A 19375-nucleotide genomic window follows, 5' to 3' on the forward strand; every position below is an offset into this window, starting at 1 on the left:
CAGCTGCCTCACCGGCCTGCTCTCGCCACAGCTGCCTCACCGGCCTGCTCTCGCTGCTGCTGCCTCACCGGCCTGCTCTCGCCACAGCTGCCTCACCAGCCTGCTCTCGGCTGCCTCACCAACCTGCTCTCGCCACCGCTGCCTCACCGGCCTGCTCTCGCCACCGCTGCCTCACCGGCCTTCTCTCGCTGCTGCTGCCTCACCGGCCTGCTCTCGCCACAGCTGCCTCACCGGCCTGCTCTCGGCTGCCTCATCGACCTGCTCTTGCTGCCACTGCCTCACTGGCCTGCTCTTGGCTGCCTCACCGGCTTGCTCTCGCCACCAGTACCTCACCGGACTACTCTCGCTGCCCCTGCCTCACCAAACAGCTCTCACTGGGCCATTCTTGATCAGCTGCTGCTGCTCCAGCCCACACCTGAACCACCATTGCTGCATCGTGGGTTCAGCTCCTGCCATGTGGCTCCCAGTCATGACCCGGCTCCTTCCCGACTCCTTACGTAGGTAGTCAAAAGGGGTGACAGGGAATGGAATTACCACAGAGGGAGAGACAAGAAGGGAGAGAAAAGATGAAGGACAAAGAAAGAAAGAGAAAGAGAACTGGCGAGCAGAGTGGAACTCGGAATGGAGCGACTTACCCTGCCGTCATCTTGCCGGAAATATGTACTCATTGAGTGTATATGACAATAAAGGCTAATTCTAAATACTTAAAACTCTAGTCCAAGATAGAAAGGACACCCCTCCACACCCTCAACAACACCAACATCACCACGACTCCAAGTGCTGCATAAATGTCCCATCTGTTTGAAGCAGGAGGGAGGAAAAGTAAGCAAGCCTCAGAACCCATTGCTATACAAGTGGTGAACTGCTGCTAGTTGTCTATGCAATGAGTAGTGGTTACATTTTACAATTTTGAATTAGTGAATTAACATTAAGTTCTATATGGCCATAACATATTTAAATTGTAGAATGACTTCAACAAAAAGTTAACAATATTCACATTACCTCTTTATTCCCGATAGTGCTGCCATTGCTTTGGATCATGGGAGGCAAGGGAAGATCTGCACAGCGCACTAACGTAGCTTCAATGAGTGTTTGCAGTTCTTGGTATTGTACAGGTACGGGCAGATGATCCTTCCTGAGTAAGTTTTTTTAAACAATGTACTTCAGTGTACAAATCAGTTATTCTGCCCACTCACCTCATATTACTTGGATTCATTTAATTTATATCACTACATTTAATATATTTTTGTTAGAGAAGAGTATAAGAGAACATGGAGCAAAGGTGAATAAATGGAATTAAGATACAGATCATTCATGTACTAACAGAATGAAGAACAGGCTCAAGAAAGCCAAAAATTGCATTTGTGTAATTACCCTAGCTCAGCTAATCTTCCTTTATTTTTGCTAACTCAAATAAACCCTTTTATTTGTTGTATATACAGTAACAAGAAAGTTGGTTCTTTTTACCGCATAAAGAATGCCAAAGTATTGGTTGCCTCAATTGCAACATCAAGGCTGGAGCTAGCCACTGCTTCCTTTAATAGAACAATGACTTCATGCCAAATAGTAGAATTCATGAACAGCTTTATTCCTGAAGGCTGCCTGTAAAAGATACATTTATACTGTTTATTTGCATATTTTCACTTATTTGTTTTTAACCAATTGTTAAAAAACATTTTTTTACAAGTATAAAACAAACCCAATGGATGAAGCAGCAAATTAGAACTTAAGCCCTCATAAGAAGTAGGAGCAGAAGTAGGCCATTCAGACCCTGAAACCTACCATGCCATTCTGTAAGACAATGGCTGATTTGCCCCAGGCCTCAACTCCTCCTCTGTGCCAGGCTATTCCCTGTACCCCTCAATTCCCCAATATTTGAAGAATCTACCTACATCCTCTTTAAATAAATTACAGTAATCTAAACTCCACAACTCTCCAGAATAGAGAATTCCAGACATTTACTACCCTCAGACAAGAGATTCATTTAAAACTGAGAATGTAAAGGAATGTCCCCTTATTCTGTCACTATGTCCCTTAGTTTAAGATTTCCCAATTAGTGGAAACATCCTCCTAACATTTGCCTTGTCAAGCCCCCTCAATATCTTATACGTTTCCACAAGGTTACACCTCATTCTTCTAAACTGCAATGAATAAAGGCCTAACTTAGTTAGCTGTTCTTGATAAATCAGCTCTTCATCAGGAATCAACCCAGTGACTGTCTACTGAACTGCCTCCAATGCCAGCATATCCTTTACTAAATACGGGAAATAAAACTGTATACAGACTTCCAGGTGCAGCCTCACCAATATCCTGTATGGTTCTAACAAGATGTCTCTATTTTTAACCTTCAATCCCCTAGGATTAACATTCAAATAAAGCTCAGATAGTTAATATTCCATCAATATAATTTAAATAAACTATAGGAAAAGGGCTTCAACTTCACATCAACCTTTTGTTCATGGAGATCTAGGGGTTCCAATTTTCCTCTTCCATTCTATCTTGGTACACTTCAGATACAGGACATTAAAGTAAACGTTGTCTCATACGGAATGAACTCACCTGGATGTTGGAATTTCAATCATTACCTTCAAAGTCTGCAGTGACAATAGATAACAAGGTGTAGAGCTGGATGAACACAGCAGGCCAAGCAGCATCAGAGGAGCAGGAAAGCTGACATTTCAAATCTGGACCAGAAGTGTCCAGACCCGAAATGTCAGCCTTCCTGCTCCTCTGATGCTGCTTAGCCTGCTGTGTTCATCCACCTTTACACCTTGTTATCTCAGATTCTCCAGCATCGGCAGTTCCTACTATCAGTGACAATAGATGCTGGGTTTTCTGTGTGCTGTCTAAAAACAGATACCAAACATTCTCAAATGAAAGTCCACACTCAAGATTAGCAAAAGGTTCCACTCAGTTTCTGCCAGTTTTGTTACCTAATTGGACACCTTTCTTTAATAAATGTCACCCAAGAAGCAAGAAAAATGGGCATAGAACAGAGTTCCTACGCACACTTTTAAATGATGTCTGTACTGAAAGCTAAGCAATTGCTAGGCACAAAATTCAGCACAAAATTTAATTTCAATTCTTTACATGTTACAGCTAATCATTAAAGGTCACTGGCCCAATATATCCCGAAGAACAGTCACTGATAGGACTGCATAACCTTACACTGACCTGGATGCCAATCCAAAACCATCGAATTGAACCAAAACGCTCTCAAAAAAGGTCATTAAGCACATGCAACAAGTATTGCTACCAGGTTTGTTACTTTCTGTTTAGTCTGCAGAATTGACTGCTGACAAAATTACAATCGCCACTTGGTACATAATTAGGCATTATTTTTCTAATGCTGTTGCTACTTATACCAAATAGCTAATTAGTACTTCAGATGGCTTGAAATGAAAGTGTGTAAATTACATCCTAGTTTCTGATATCATCAACATAATTCCAGGTTTCAGATCTGGATAGTTGAAGGGAGCACGCTAGTTGTGGGATCACAGAATTCTGTTTTAATTGAATTTAAAGAGATTGGTACAATTAAAAGGAAGGGTTACAACAGAGGAACAAAAGTTCTGAAAGATTTGTAAAGTCCCTAAGGCGTATCTAAAGCCATTAGAATAGAAACATAGAAAATGGGAGCAGGCTCTGCAATTCATTATGATCATCCAACTCAATAGACTGTTTCTGTTTTTTCCGCCATATCCTTTGATCCCTTTCTCCCCAAATGCTGTATACAACTCCTTCTTCAAATTACACAATGTTTTGGCCTTGACTGCTTTCTGTGGTAGTGAATTTCACAGGCTCACCACTCTCTGGGTAAAACAATTTCTCCTCATCTCAAACCTAAATGACCATCACTGTATCCTTGAGACTGTGACCCCTGGTTCTGGAGTCCCCCATCATCAGGAACATCCTTCCCGCATCTACCCTGACTAGCCCTGTTAGAATTTAATAAATTTCCATGTAATCTCTCTCATTCTTTGGAAATCCAATTAATACAACCATAATCAATTCAACTTCTCCTCATAGGTCAGTCCTGTCATCCTAGCAATCAGTCTCGCAAACTTTGCCAAAACCGTAAGTGATGTAAATGAAGGAGTTTAATAATGGGTTTTTAGGCATGCCCAAAGAGCATTCCAATACTGTTTCACAGTTGATTCATAGCAGTGTTACATGAGATGCTTGCAAAAGGGTTATGTTCCACTCCATTCCTCAGCTTTTCAATTTGCCTGCAAGGCAAGCCATTAAACTTAAGTTACTATTATTACCACTGCATATGCCAGCTTGAATGCAGATCTCCAGTCATTGCCAAGGTATGCAGAAATGGTTAGTTGCTTCTCAGCAGTTGTGATCAACCAGGCAATGCATGTATTGCCACTGAAAACTTGACACAATAGATCTGGTGTACTTCTGAGGAAGCAACTAATGGTACAGTTAGTCAAAATGAAGATATTTGAAAGCTGATAACAAGCCCATTGTTTCAACTTCCCTTGGAAAAGGAGTTGCCAACAATACTTCCCTACCCGATGAGCTCAATGAATTCTATGCTCGCTTTGAACAGAAGGTCAGTGAAACAATTTCACTTACCCCAACAGCCTCAGATACATCTGTACCCATGGTCACGTCTGCAGACATTAGATCAGCTTACTTGAGAGTGAACCGATGGAAAGTGGCCACGCACTCAGATCATGTGCGGACCAGCTGGCCGGAATACTCGCTGACATCTTTAACCTCTCTTACTTCAATCTGAAGTCCCCACCTGCTTCAAGAAGACCTCCATCATCTCGGTGCCAAAGAAAAGTCATGCAGCATGCCTCACTGACTACCGCCTAGTGGCTCTGACCTCCATAATTATGAAGTGCTTTGAGAGATTTAGCATGGCTCACATCAACTCCAGCCTACTAGATTGTCTTGATCCTTTGCAATTCGCCTACTGGCACAACAGGTCCATGGTAGATGTCATCTACATGACCCTATTCATGCCTGGAACATCTGGATAACAAGGATACCTACGAGGGGCTCCTACTTATTAACTATAACTTTGCCTTCAACAGCATAATTCCATACAAACTCATCTCCAAACTCCCTAGATTTTGGCTCCCCAGCCTGTAACTGGATCCTCGCCATCCTGACCCTTGACCACAATCTGTAAGAATAGGTGACAACCTCTCCTTCATGATAATCCTCAAGACCAGTGCCCGCAAGGCTGCGTACTCAGCCCCCTACTGTACTCCTGTACACTCATGACTGTAGGTTTCTTACTCTTGTTGCAAGGGAAGGATATCTCATCCTGGGCTCCTCAGACTCCTAACAATGTCTACAAAGTGGGACTCAGCTTTTGATCAACTGGATTCCAATGGAACATTTACCTCCCTCTTCCTCCAACACCAAACTTCTTAAACTTGCATTTTTGATTTCTCTTTATATATTTGAATTGAGGAAGCTGTCCCACTGCTTCAAGTCATACTCATTGCTGATTATACACAAATTCCAGAAGTGAAACAGATGATATTGGATGTGAATATGGAAGGTATGGTTAGTATGTTTGCAGATGACACCAAAATTGGTGGTGTAGTGGACTGTGAAGAAGGTTATCTGAGTATGTCAAGACCTTTATCAGATGGGCTAATGGGCTGGGAAATGGCAGATGGAGTTTAATTTAAATAAATGTGAGACATGGCATTTTGGTAAAGCAAACGAAGGCAGGATTTATACAGTTAATGATAGGACCCTGGGGAGTGCTGTTGAACAAAGCAACCTAGGTGTGCAGATGCATAGTTCCTTGAAATTGGAGTCACGGGTGGACAGGGAGGTGAAGGCCACATGTGGTACGCTTCCCTGCATTGGTCAGTGCATTGAGTATAGGAGTTGGGATGTCACGTACCAGCAGTGCAAGACACTGGATAGGGCCACTTTCAGAATATTGCATTCAATTCTGGTCTCCTTGCTATAGGAAAGATGTTAAACTTGAAAGGGTTCAGAAAAGATTTATAAGGATGTTGGAGGATTTGTGCTATGGGCAGAGGCTGAATAGGCTGGGGCTTTGTTCCCTGAGCGTCAGAGGGTCTACGGTGACCTTATAGAGGTTTATAAAATCTTGAGGAGAAAGGATAGGGTCAATAGCCAAGGTCTTTTTCCCAGGGCGGGGGAGTTCAAAACTAGAGGACATAGGTTTAAGGTGAGAGGGGAAAGATTTAAAAGGGACCTGAGGGGCAAACTTTTTCACACAGAGGGTGATGCGTGTATGGAATGAGCTGCTACAAGAAGTGGTCGAGGCTGGTACAATTATAACATTTAAAAACCATCTGGATGGGTACATGAATAGGTAGGGTTTAGAGGGATATGGACCATGTGCTGGCCAATGGGGCTATTTAGGATATCTGGTCAGCATGGGCAATTAAGCTGAAGGGTCTGTTTCTTTGTTGTATATGACTCCATGAGCTTTACCCAATAACTGCCACAAACATTACATCGGACAGACAGGAAGGAATCTAGCCAGCAGAATAAACGAACATCAGCTAGCAGCAAAATGGCATGATGAACTCTCCTTAATATCTGTACATTCAGACAATGAAGGCCATCAGTTTAACTTGGCCAAAGTAACCATAGTAGCCCAAGCCAAGCATAGACACGCATGGGAATTCCTAGAGGCATGGTTCTCCACCCATACTTCAATCAACAAACATATAGAATTGGAGCCTCATACATAAACCCATACAGATCAAAACCGGAAATGACAGTACTCACCATAACGGACCGGACAGAATAAATTTCAAGTGGAGTAGAATAACACCGCTTCATCGGAGATTCCACTGATGATGTCACCTAGCATGGTGACGAAACGTCTGAACAAAAATAAGCCAGCTCGGCGAGAAAGTCAACAACCTCAGTTTACTTTACTTTACTTTATCAGAGCTTTCTCACTCACTCCAGCTGTTTCAGGTGTCCCTTATGCTTGTTCAGAAATCTGAAACAATATAGGTTCTTACCTTTTTAAAATCTCTCCAAACAAGAGTAGCCCTTGCTTCTGGACTTCAATGCTGTTCAACCTCAAAGACTCTTTCAAGCTACGAACTAAGGATTCAATACCTGTAATTTATATATGTATTAAATATAGAGTTGATAGGTGCCAGGTGGGATGCAATCTACAACTGTAATCCTAAAGATATTTCTAGTCTTGAAAAATAAAGATATCTCATAGCAAGCCCCAGAGAACTGATCTAGAAGTTGGCGTTACAGGTCCTGGGATGACTGAATAAGTGGTAGGTCATAATCTTGAGTTAGAAACTTATAGAACAGGGGTGTTAAAAGTACAGTCTGTGAAACAGTTCATCTGATCTACAATGTGCTATGTCAAACCTGCTGCAGGTAATAACAAAATACTGTCTCCACTGGTGAGTGACTGGAAGAAATGGTAAGGAAAGACTCAAAGCTCTTGCTGCATGTGAGGACAACAGACTGATTTCATGTTAGAAGTTCCAATACATGGGAGAATGAGACAAAAGGAAAGCAAATGGGCTTGGAGCAATCCAAAGTAGCCCAGTGTGCTGCATCTGCTGCTACTCCTTCCAAAGGAGAAGAAATTTTAGAAATGTTATCTACTATTCACTCAACAGATCTATTAATTATGATTGTTTAAGTTGCTGTAGAGATGCAATAACTAGTCTGGCTTTGCACCTAGGTTTTCACACATTTTGCAGAGATGCTCTGAAACTGGCACAGAATACTTTTAAACATATTTAAATTGATCCAACGCTAATTTTAGGCAGTTGCCACACACAGAGAAAAACAGGAAGGACAAATAAAGCGGCAGCCATGCCATCATCACAGATTATTTACATAGCCTCATACTGGAAATGCATTTTACTTATTTTATGCCGAGAAACAGACAAATTATTGTGCACTTCTAACTTCATGTGTCCAAAGTACTCCCGGTGAATTGTGGTCTGCACCAAATAATAGCGCGCTGAATCAAGCTCACAATATAATTTGAGTTTGAAATCCCCTTTACAAACAAAGGCATGTGAGACACTTAATGGAACAGAGGAAGAAAACATAGCGTAAAATGATGGCAAGAGCCAAGACTCTAAACGAATGGCAAGTTTAAGATATACACAGAAAATATGTAGATGAAATTGAAATGAATTGTTCAAAATGGTAGTTAAGAATCAAACACTGTACTCACTTGTGAAACACACCTCTCTGCTATAATTTAAGAAATAGCAGAAATTCTGAAAGGCTGTAATCGATTGGTCAGAAGAATATTTTTCATTCAAGTCTGACACATAATCCAATAATGGAGGTTGTATATCTGTAGATAGTATCACAAATTCCTTGCCCTTTCCTCTCTCCAATGTACATGGTATTGGGAGTAACAGATCTAAGATGTAGCAAACGCATTAACAACTAAGTTTACTTTACCAATTTCCTATGTGAGGCTAATTAAATTTGAACTGTGGAGGTGCAGGCGGAAGAGAGAAGGGTTTTAACTATACTTAACACACTGAAAGTAAACCATCACAGTTAAACATGCAAGGAGAATAAATTCTGTTAAATCTGAGTACGCCCAGTGCAGAATGAATTAAACAAAAACTTCAGCCTCCAGATGTCAACCCAATTTATGCTACTCAATCCATATCTGAATTCTCATAATTAAGCAGGATTGAGGAGCGGGAGTATTCTTTTCTTATCTCCAAACTTATCCACATTTAGTTATTTTTAATCAACTTGTGTTATAATACACCTCTGGAGCAGGTGGGATTTGAACCTGGGCCTTCTAATGACACTACCAATCTTATCCATGTTTAATCATATTCTTAACTATTCTTAAATCCTGCTTCTTTTCTGTAAATCAAATATCTTTCACCTGGTGCGTCTCTCACTGGACAGAGCTACATAGATAAAGAAGGAACAAGAGTCTTGTTTGATGCAATATAATTTGAATGCTTAAGTGATATTATTTGACGTTCATCTGTTAAATGCTAATGAGCAGAATTCAATCTTACCTACCATAAATGGTATGGCACTTAGAAAAGAAAAGCCTCTCCTCAGTCAACAGAAGAAGACAACTGTACACTGACCACACCAAGATCTCATCTGTACTGGACAGTCTCTCGAACAGGAATTCTAGAGAAGAGAACAGATTGAGAAGAAAATCTCTCAACAAAGCAAGTTTAGCACACGAACAAAGTATGCAGAGTCTAGAAATTGGAAATGAACGCAGTAAATACTGGAAATACTCAGCAGATCAGGCACCACCTCTGAAAAGGGACACAGACACTAATAAAACTTTAAATCTCTTTCTCTTTCCACACATGCTGCCTCAGCTGCTGAGTATTTTGAGCATTGTCTATGTTTATTTAACCTCAATCCAAGGTCTTGTCTTAGTTCGATCCAGTGGAATTTGAGTTTTAACAGTCACCTAGCCATCAAATAGAGCACCTTCATTTTAAATCAATTTCAAGGAAAGCTAAATAAAACTCGATTCCCCACCACATATAAATATTCAGAAATTTCAATTAGTGGACTGTCATTTGGAACGACTTGTTGAAACTGGTTTTGACTTGTGTACTTTTCACTTATACTGTCACCACCAATGTAGTGGACTGCACGTGTTTCACTATTATCCAATAATTAATATTAACAGAAACCTTATGTTTTGAAATTTGACTTTTCAAACAGCAGTGCAAAACACAAGTTCTATTTTAGTGGAAATCCAGTTTTTAATCAGTAAGTTATTTAGTGCTGCGAAAATGTGAAGTCAATTACTGAACTTGAAACCAGATATAAAGATACATTAACGTCATGAAGAAATTAGAAGCAAGATGTCACTCACATTTTTTTGGAATGCATTAAGCAAGAAGGTTTATGGGATATTTACCTTTATTAGTCAAGGCAAGGAATACAAAAGCAGGGGCATTATGATGGAGTGTACAAGATGTTGGTTAGGTTACAGTTAAAGTACTGTGTGTGATTCTGCTGGCTACACTACAGGAAGGATGTGATTGCAGTGCAAAGGGTAGACTGGAAATTCATCAGGGTGTTTCCCAGACTGGAGTGCTTCAACTATGAAGACAGACTAGATGGGCTGGGAGGTTTTTCCCTAAAGAATTTTAAGGAAGTTTATAAAATTATGAGGAATACAGATACGGTAGATAGGAAGGAACTTTTCCCTTCAATGGAAGGGTCAATAACTGGTGGCATAGATTTAAGGTAAGGGACAGGAAGTTTAGAGGGAATTTAGGAAAAATTTTCACCCAGAGTATGGTGGATATTTGGAACTCACTGTCTGAAAAGGTAGAACAGGCAGGAACAATCACAACATTTGAGAAGAATTTAGATGAATACTTGAAAAACTGTAGCATACAAGGGTACATAGGTCAAGTACTGGAAAAGTGGATTAGAGTAGACAGGTGCTTAATGATAGGCACAAACATGATTGGCTGAAGGGCCTTTTGCTGTGCTTTAATAATCTATGACTCTGAAAATGAGAGTACAAGGTTGTAGCCAGAAAGTGAGGTGCACCCTGGGAAAACTAATGACATCATGCAGAAAATTTAAACCTTCCTGACAGGAGTACTCCACAAGGAAACTGGAAGCAAAACCCAATGTAGTTATTCAAAAAAGTTCTTTCCAACTTTTGTTAATTGTCCTTGAGCGGTTGGAAACCATAGCAGTTCAATTCTTAGCAACTGCAGAACAGCAAGGGAAGCTGATTTCAACAGAATATTTATGAAATTGTTAATGTGCTTTTTGAGACTTTAAGAATTAATACCTTTCTCTAATGTCACAAAGCAACTTATTCTAGTGACAGCAGAAAGAAAGATCACACAACAAATCAAAGGCCAGGATAAGGAGGTCCATTTTAACTCTGTGTAAGTGAATGGATTTTGAGTGAGCTCAATTCGTGACTGCAAATTTTGGCACAGGGATTCAACAAAAGTCACCAATGGTAGGTGAAACATACAAGCAGGATTTGGTGTCAAAATGGATAGAAACAACAAAGGTTTGAACAGATTATAGTTCAGGGATAAGAGGGGAACCAATGGAGAATATAAAGAATGTGGTAATTGACGGCAAATGGGCAGACAAAGAGGCAGACGTTTTTAATCATGGTGCACAATGATGCAACAACTTTGCACAATGAAACAGAAATGAAATACACCTTAGCAAAATAAAAGTAACCTGGAATATCTGCATATACTAGAGCAGCAGCATACTGTACTGGGGAGTGGATGACTATGGAGGTCATACATTGTACACTTGCAATCTGTAGTGTTTCATCTCTACTGAGCAGAAACTGAAAGAAAACAAAGAACAAAATGTTATCTTAACTGCTGCTTGACCTGCCAATATCACCAGATCATCAAAAATATACAGGCCTGGATATTTGCTCCTTACTGCCTCCCACGTGCATGGGAGCATCCCGACTTCATCACCCTAACATGGGAGAAAGTGCCCTGGTCAGATGGTGGTGGTGGTGGTTTAGGGATGGGCAGAAAAAGTGAGACAGAGAGAGAGAGAGAGAGAGAGAGAGAGACAGAAAAAGAGAGTGCTCATGTAAGTTAGACCATCGCCACTAGAAACAGTTCAAAGCAGCCATAGGAATTACCAGGTGCAAAAACAGCCTGTGAGAGAGGCCAACTTTCTCCCAGACGTAAAAAAAACCCTACACAACAAAATAAGACAGACCTCACCTTATACACTTTCTGTACCATATCGATGTCAGCTTATTCTACCTCCTCCCCTCCACCCACTCCCCATGGTCTTTCATACCCTCTTTGCCAACTTATAGTCAACCAGCTCCAAGTTTCCAAATACAAAGCTGGGTGTGAGGGTGAGCTGCAAGTAGGACGCAGAGATGCTTCAGTGTGATTGGGACAAATTCAGTGTGAGGACAAATGCATGGTAAATGCAGTATAATGTGGATAAATGTGAGGTAATCCATGTTGGTAACAAAAGCAGGAAGGCAGATTATTTGAATGGTGATAGATGGGGAAAGGAGACACAATAAGATCTAGGTATCTTTGTACACTTATTGTTGAAAACAGGCATTCAGGTGCAGCAGACGATAAAGAAGGCAAGTGGTATGGTGGCTTTCATAGCAAGAGGATTAGAGCACAGGAGCAAGAACATTTCGCTGCAACAGTACAGGACCTTGGTGAGGCCGTACCTGGTGTATTGTGTGCGGTTTTGGTCTCCTTATCTGAGGAAGGATGTTCTGGCAATTGAGACAGTGCAACCAATATTTACCAGAGTGATTCCTGGGATGGCAGGACTGACGTATGAATAGAGACTGGATCAGATAGGAGTATATTCACTGGAATTAGAAAGAACAGGGCTGGGGGTTTCTCATAGAAACCTGCAAAATTTTAACAGGATTGGACAGAGTAAACATAGGAAGGATGTGCCTGATGACCAAGAAAGTCCAGAACCGGGGGTCATAGTCTAAGGATACCAGGTAGGCCATTTAGGACTGAGATAGGGAGAAATTTCTTCACCTAGAGAGTGGTGGGCCCGCACAATTCTCTGCCATAGAATGTGGTTGAGGCTAAAACACTGAACATTTCCAGGAAGATGTTAGATATAGCTCTCAAGGCTAAAGTAATCAAAGGGTATGGGAAGAAAACAGGAACAGGATACTGAGTTGGATATCAATCATGATCATACTGAACAGCATAGCAGGCTCAAAAGGCATCATAACTTACTCCTATTCTTATTTCCTGTTTTTCTATGCCCCTCACCCACTTCTCATGGCCCCTCATACCCTACAGTTAATGCATACCCCTCTGCCAACCCCTTTTTGGACCTGAATGCACTCGAGGGCAAACCATTCTTCTGTGCTCACAGACCCCTAGCCATCCACACTAAACTATGCCCATCTACTGACACTGCTGACCCCTCATGTTGTCCATGTCAATCTATCCCCTTCTACATAACCCCACAGCCCCTTATATCCTCCATAATAATTGGTAACCCTCTACCACTCTTCACATCCCCCCTTCCACCAACTCCCACATTTCTTCTACCCCTACACAAACTCAATGAAAAGCCACACCACATCATTCAACACATCACCCTGGGTCTTACATCCACCATGCCAACATATCTAATGTCCATTACAGGCAGACATCAGGAATCATGCTAAGATAAAATAAAATGAAATTCTAATAGGGTATTGACATTTGCTAAAAAACTCATTCACTACATTTAAATTCCTTCAACTAATCTTTTATAAAAGGAATCATTTCAGTTAAATGCTTAATCACGTTTACCGGCAAGCACTTGAAGGCGCAGCCCCACTTCAAAAGCTTTATCGCCACTTTGAGCTGTAAATCTAACAGAACTATCAGATATTCCATCGTAATAATGAAAAAATGCAGAATCCAAAATGTGGCTCTCATCTTATTATAACAACTTTCAGGTTGATGTCAACAGATGGAACAAGCACCGAAGTTTTTTTTAAGATTCAGATTTTGCTTTTTCAGTTTAAAAGGGATTTAATTGCCTCAGAAACCTGACAGCTTCAATAACTTAAATATCATGACAATTTCAATCAATTTATCTATTTTTGTATATACATGGATGCACATCTACTCTTAACAACAAACACCAAAGGGTACCTGACCTCTGCTAACAGACACTTGGCCCCTCTGGACATATCCAAAAGGGTACCATACCTTCTCCAAAAAACTTCAGCAAGTTTAATCCTTTCCTGAAAAATATAAAGCGCATGAACTGTTTTCAAAAACTGCTAGTGATCCAGGATCCAAGAATAATGTTCATGGGGCATGGGTACAAATCCTATCCAGGTAAATAACGAAACCTGATTTCAAAAATAATCTGGAATAAAAAGCTAGCCTACTGGTAACCTTGGAACCACTGCTGATTACCGTAAAAACCCATCTGTTACAAAATATGTCATTGGTTACAAAACAGTAGAACCATAATTATCTGCAGAACTGCCTTGCTTGCAAAATAGATAGTGCATGTCATTATAGTAGGCGTTGGTTGACTCTTTACAAGTTGTCCCACATCCATGTGTTTCAAAAGTTCTCCGCAATACAGTGTGGTCAGTCAACCTCAATCAGCAAGGAAACACTGAAAGATAAGTATGGTGCCCCGAAACACTGCGAGTAGCAAGTCCTACAGCAGCATGTGGGGAAGCAGCCCCAGAGCACTACAAAGGCAGCGAGCGTGAGCCAGCTGCGCAAGTGGGAGTAGGCAGCCCAAGGCAGCGGCAGAGGGGCCGAGTCCCCAGAGTGATGGAGTGGCTGTGTCGTCGGATCAACAGGTGGCCAAGTCCCAGAGCAATGGAGAGGCTGACGTACGAATCCCAATACAGTGCAACATACCTGGTTCCTGCTGAGTGCCGATGAGGAGCAGACTGGAGGCCGGAGCGATGTGGGACAGGGCTGGATTTGGACTTGGTGCCACATGCTGAGCTGCTGTTATTGGACTGTAATTTAAAACCTTTTCAGTATGTTGTAACTACTTCTGAAAGTAATGCTTATGCTTTCCTTTAATCCTTCTTGTGTAAGATCACTACTTTTTTTTAAAACTCTAAGATTTGTACCTAGATATTTGTATCTGAGATGGCGCCATTAAAAGGAAGCCATTGTAAAAACTTTTCATTGTACTCCTATACTTCTGTATTGTACTCCAAGTGACAATAAAGGATATTCTATTCTTCTATGGTTTTAAATTATGCTGAAAATTCTCAGTAATTACTTGGTTATTCCTAATCAGCTTGTTTCTATTAGGATAGGTCATCAATTGAAGCAATATGCACCAAACTGTTGTGCAGATTTTAAATCAATACTAACATGTAATTTAACTGTATTTTGGCCCTTAACAGTTCTATGGATAGCTGTTTCTAGCACATTCTTCAATTCATTTACCAAGATACATCTGACAGTAGAGACAGCTTTATGATCTTTGTCGTGACTAGCATTGCTTTTTTAAAAAAAAAATCCCAATTCTTCAGTTAAATAACGTAGACCCAAGAATCCGTGGTTTAAAACAGAAGAATTTTTCTATCCAGGTATCAAACAAAACAAACACTAAAAACTACTTTAGATAACCTCCTACACTAACCTAACATTCAACAGAAGTTAAACATGAATTAACAAAACAAACTGTAGTTGAAAAGAACTATAAATTATATACTAAAAGGCAGATACAACCAGGACAGATCTAACAAACTGACCCAGCAGTCCACTCAAACTCAGTCAAAAAGTTCTTCAAAGCTCAGTTTTCCTCCAAGAATTTCAGCTCCTCTCCTTTTAGGAGACAGTCCAATTCCCAGCCAACAACAGCACACAAAAGATAACACCTTCACCATAAATAGTTAAATATTGTCTATCAGCAGAACCTGCTTATCTCAGTCTGGACCGCGTAGAGCCACTAATATTAATCTTCAAATAATAGGAATAGTTGCAGCACTATATCCTTGCATACCATTAGCTCCTTGATCTTGCTTTTGTCTCATTCAGCTTGACTGTATTGCACCAGGAGACTCATTAGCTTTAGTACTCAACTTAAATTGGTGTTATTTTATAACTTTCAACTAGGTACGGTCTCTATTCAGGAGTGTTGGCATCCAAATCTCTTTGCTCCTTTTGAAACAGTTTCTTTTCTCTGTTTCCATTTCAGTTTGGGTCTGTCTCAAAGAAATACAAATTTTAAAACCACAGATTCCCTCACAATAGGCTAAATTGACATTGCACTGGAGGATTCCATCTTGGACATCTTGGAAATTGGTTAACATCTAAAGTTCTCAGCCAATGCTGCCCACCAAATTTCAGAGAACATATAAACTTAAGCATTGGATTATATGGGAAACTAGAAATTAAACAAGAACTTCAAACAATTTGTATCATTTATCTATTAACAATTGCTGGATGATTGAAAGCAGTTATAAAATTGAATCCAATAAGACTACATAATGCATGTGCACTTATTTTTGTGCTTCATGATATGAGGCATGAGTTACGCTGTTTTCAGTCAAATCTTGCACTCTCAGAGGCTGTCATGCAGATGTGAGTTCATTTTTCACCCCTGCAGTCACATTCACACAAAAGGATTAACAGCTTTATCTTCATTTTTGCATGTCTGAAAACAAATGAATTACACCCAATTGATGAGCAATACCCATCTGTCTGGATCTAGAACAGTCAAGAATCGTACCTTTTTCAAAAGTAGCAGTAGTGGATTTCCACCTAAAAGATAGGAAGAACCAATATAATAACAACTGTCTCAATGAATGCAACAATCAAAATCAACTTAAAGTTTTATATTGTTCATATTTAAAGGAACTTAAAGGAACAGCTTTAAGTACTATATATTTATTGTAGCCATATTGTTGGAGCTCTAATTCTACAGTTATGCACCTGTAGCAGCATTCAGTATGATCATGGCTAATCATTGAGCTCCATCCCTAAATCTTGTCCTCCCCCAATGTTTCTTTTAGCCACAACAGCCATATCTACCTTCTTGAAAACACAATGTTTTGACTTCAATCCCTTTTTGTGCTAAAGAATTCCACAGATTCGCCACTTCTGCTCATCTCAGTCCTAAAAGGTTTACCCCTTACCCTTCAACTCCGACTCATCATTGTGGACTCCCTCACAATCAGGAATATCGTTCCTACATCTAGCCTGTCTAGTCCTGTTGGAAATTTAGTCCTATGAGATTCCCTGCCCCCTCATTCTTCTAAACTCCAGTGAATACAATTCTAACCAACTCAAACCAACTCAATCTCTCCTTTTATGTCAATCCTGCCATCCAAGGAAATCAATTTGGTAAACATTTGCTGCACTCCCTCTATAGTAAGAACATCCTTCCTCAAATAAGGAGACCAAAACTGCACATAACATTCCAGGTGTGACCTCACCAATGCCCTGTATAATTGTATCCTTGTTCCTTAACTTGAATCCTCTTGCTATGAAGGCCAACATATAGTTTACCTTCTTTACTGTCTGCTACACCTGTGCACTTACTTTCAGCAGCTGGTGTACGAGAACATCCAGGTGTACGTTCCCCTCTCTCAAATTTACAGTCATTCAAATAATAATGTCTTCTTATTTTTGTGACCAAAGTGGATAACCTCAAATTTATCCACATCATAATGCACCTGCCATGCATTTACCGATTAACACAGTCTGTCCAAATAACATTGCAGCATCGCTGTATCATTCTCATAGATCACCCTTCCACCCAGATGTGTCATCTGCAAATTTTAGGATTAGAATTTATATGGTTAGTTGAAATCCTTTCTTACCTATTGAAAAGACCTTACATGAATCCACTCCACTAGTTGAAATTTTATCTTTTAATGAAAGGAAGGTCGCTGATGAAGCAGCTGTAGCTGGTTGGGCCCAGCTGCATTCATGTTCTCGAGCTGAGATGTCTGATGTCCAACAATCTCTCATCTGCCATTCCATACATGGATGGGGAGTAAAATTCAACACCATATCTCTGTAATACCAGAATTTTGTGCAGCATGCACCCTCTGCTCATGATGTTGGTCTACCCTATATTCCTTCCTCCATCTGCGGAAAAGCATTTAGATTGGCCCTGCTCTCTTTTTTTCAAAGCCTCTCTGTACTTCCACACAGTCCACATTTGAAACCCTTCTCAAACCTATGTCTCCACTCATGTCTTCAGTCAACTCTCAACATTCCTCCTCCGACTGTTAAAAGTTCCTTCTCCCAGTTGAGTGTTTTAATTCCTGTAACTGCAATATTCTTGATGCCTGCCAAAAACTCTGTTCTTTTCACACTGAGTACACAACTATCCCTAATCTGTCACTGAATTCCACTCATTTAACACTTGTGATTATAGATTTATCACCTCATTCACTATGTGCAATGCATAAAATCCTTTTCTTTAACTCCACGGATGGTTTCACAAAAAGAACAACCGCAGACTATATTTAAATTATTTGGTCTATTTAACTATGCTCTATAAGACCTTAGTTTGCCCACTCTTCCATAAAGCAATTTTCAACGGTATGCTGTATTGCCCTTGTAAAAGATAACAATAAGGTTTTAGTTAGACCACTGTCCAATTTTGATGTCCTCATATTGTGGGTGACATGGAGGCTTAGGAAAAGCTGCCAAGAATGATCGCTGCATTAATTTCCAATTTAAAGCATCTAATTTTCAAAATGGGCTAAAAGAAATGGAATTCTATATTTTAGAAATGTGGACTTTGAGCTGATATGACCAAGGTTTATAGAAATGATATGGGGATAGATTATGCTTGTACAGATATCCTGTGTCACTTAATGATTAGGGGGAACCTTAGGGTTACAGTATCAAGTTACAAAAAGCCAGAACTAGATTGCATTTCAGAAGGTGCTTCTTCTCTCAGAACAGTACAGCTATGGAATTTCAAGTGAGAGTTGGACCCGTTTCAGGATGGAGTACAGGTCAACTCATAACACTGATAAGTGATATAAAAAATCAAGCCATAGAGATAACAAGGTGTTGAGCTGGATGAACACAGCAGGCCAAGCAGCATCACAGGAGCAGGAAGGCTGACGTTTCGGGCCCAGACCCTTCTTCAGAAATGGGGGAGGGGAAGGGGGTTCTGAAATAAATAGGGAGAGAGGGGGAGGCGGATAGAAGATGGATAGAGGAGAAGACAGGTGGAGAGGAGACAGACAGGTCAAAGAGGCGGGGATGGAGCCAGTAAAGGTGAGTGGCCCATCACCTCCACAGCCAGCAGCTCCAGAGGAGACAGTAGCAGCCAGCCCTGCCGTGTCTTCACCATACCCCCAAACCTCCCCCTTACTGAGGACGGTCAGTCCTCAGTAAAGGGCTCACCTTTGTCCCCCTCCACGCACACATCAAAGAATACCGCTCACGCTTGGACGTTGAACAGTTTTTCCGTCGCCTCCGCGCTTACTTCTTTGACCGTGAGCCTAACCCTCCCCCTACTGACCCCTTCTCCCACCTCCAACACACCCCTTCCTCCTGGACACCACCCCAAGGCCTCCTACCCTCCCTCGACCTCTTCATCTCCAACTGCCGTCGTGACATCAATCGCCTCAACCTCTCCACCCCTCTCACCCACTCCAACCTCTCCCCCACAGAACATGCAGCCCTCCACTCCAATCCCAACCTCACCATAAAACCTACGGACAAGGGAGGCGCAGTTGTAGTATGGCGCACTGATCTCTACATCGCCGAGGCCAGGCGCCAACTCTCCGACACCGCCTCCTACCGCCCCCTTGATCATGACCCCACCCCCGACCACCAAACCATCATCTCCCAAACCATCCACAACCTCATCACCTCAGGTGACCTCCCACCCACAGCCTCCAACCTCATCGTTCCCCAACCCCGCACCACCCGTTTCTATCTCCTTC

This window comes from Rhincodon typus, chromosome 37, assembly GCF_021869965.1.
Source record: "Rhincodon typus isolate 14 chromosome 37, sRhiTyp1.1, whole genome shotgun sequence".
NCBI lineage: Eukaryota > Metazoa > Chordata > Chondrichthyes > Orectolobiformes > Rhincodontidae > Rhincodon > Rhincodon typus.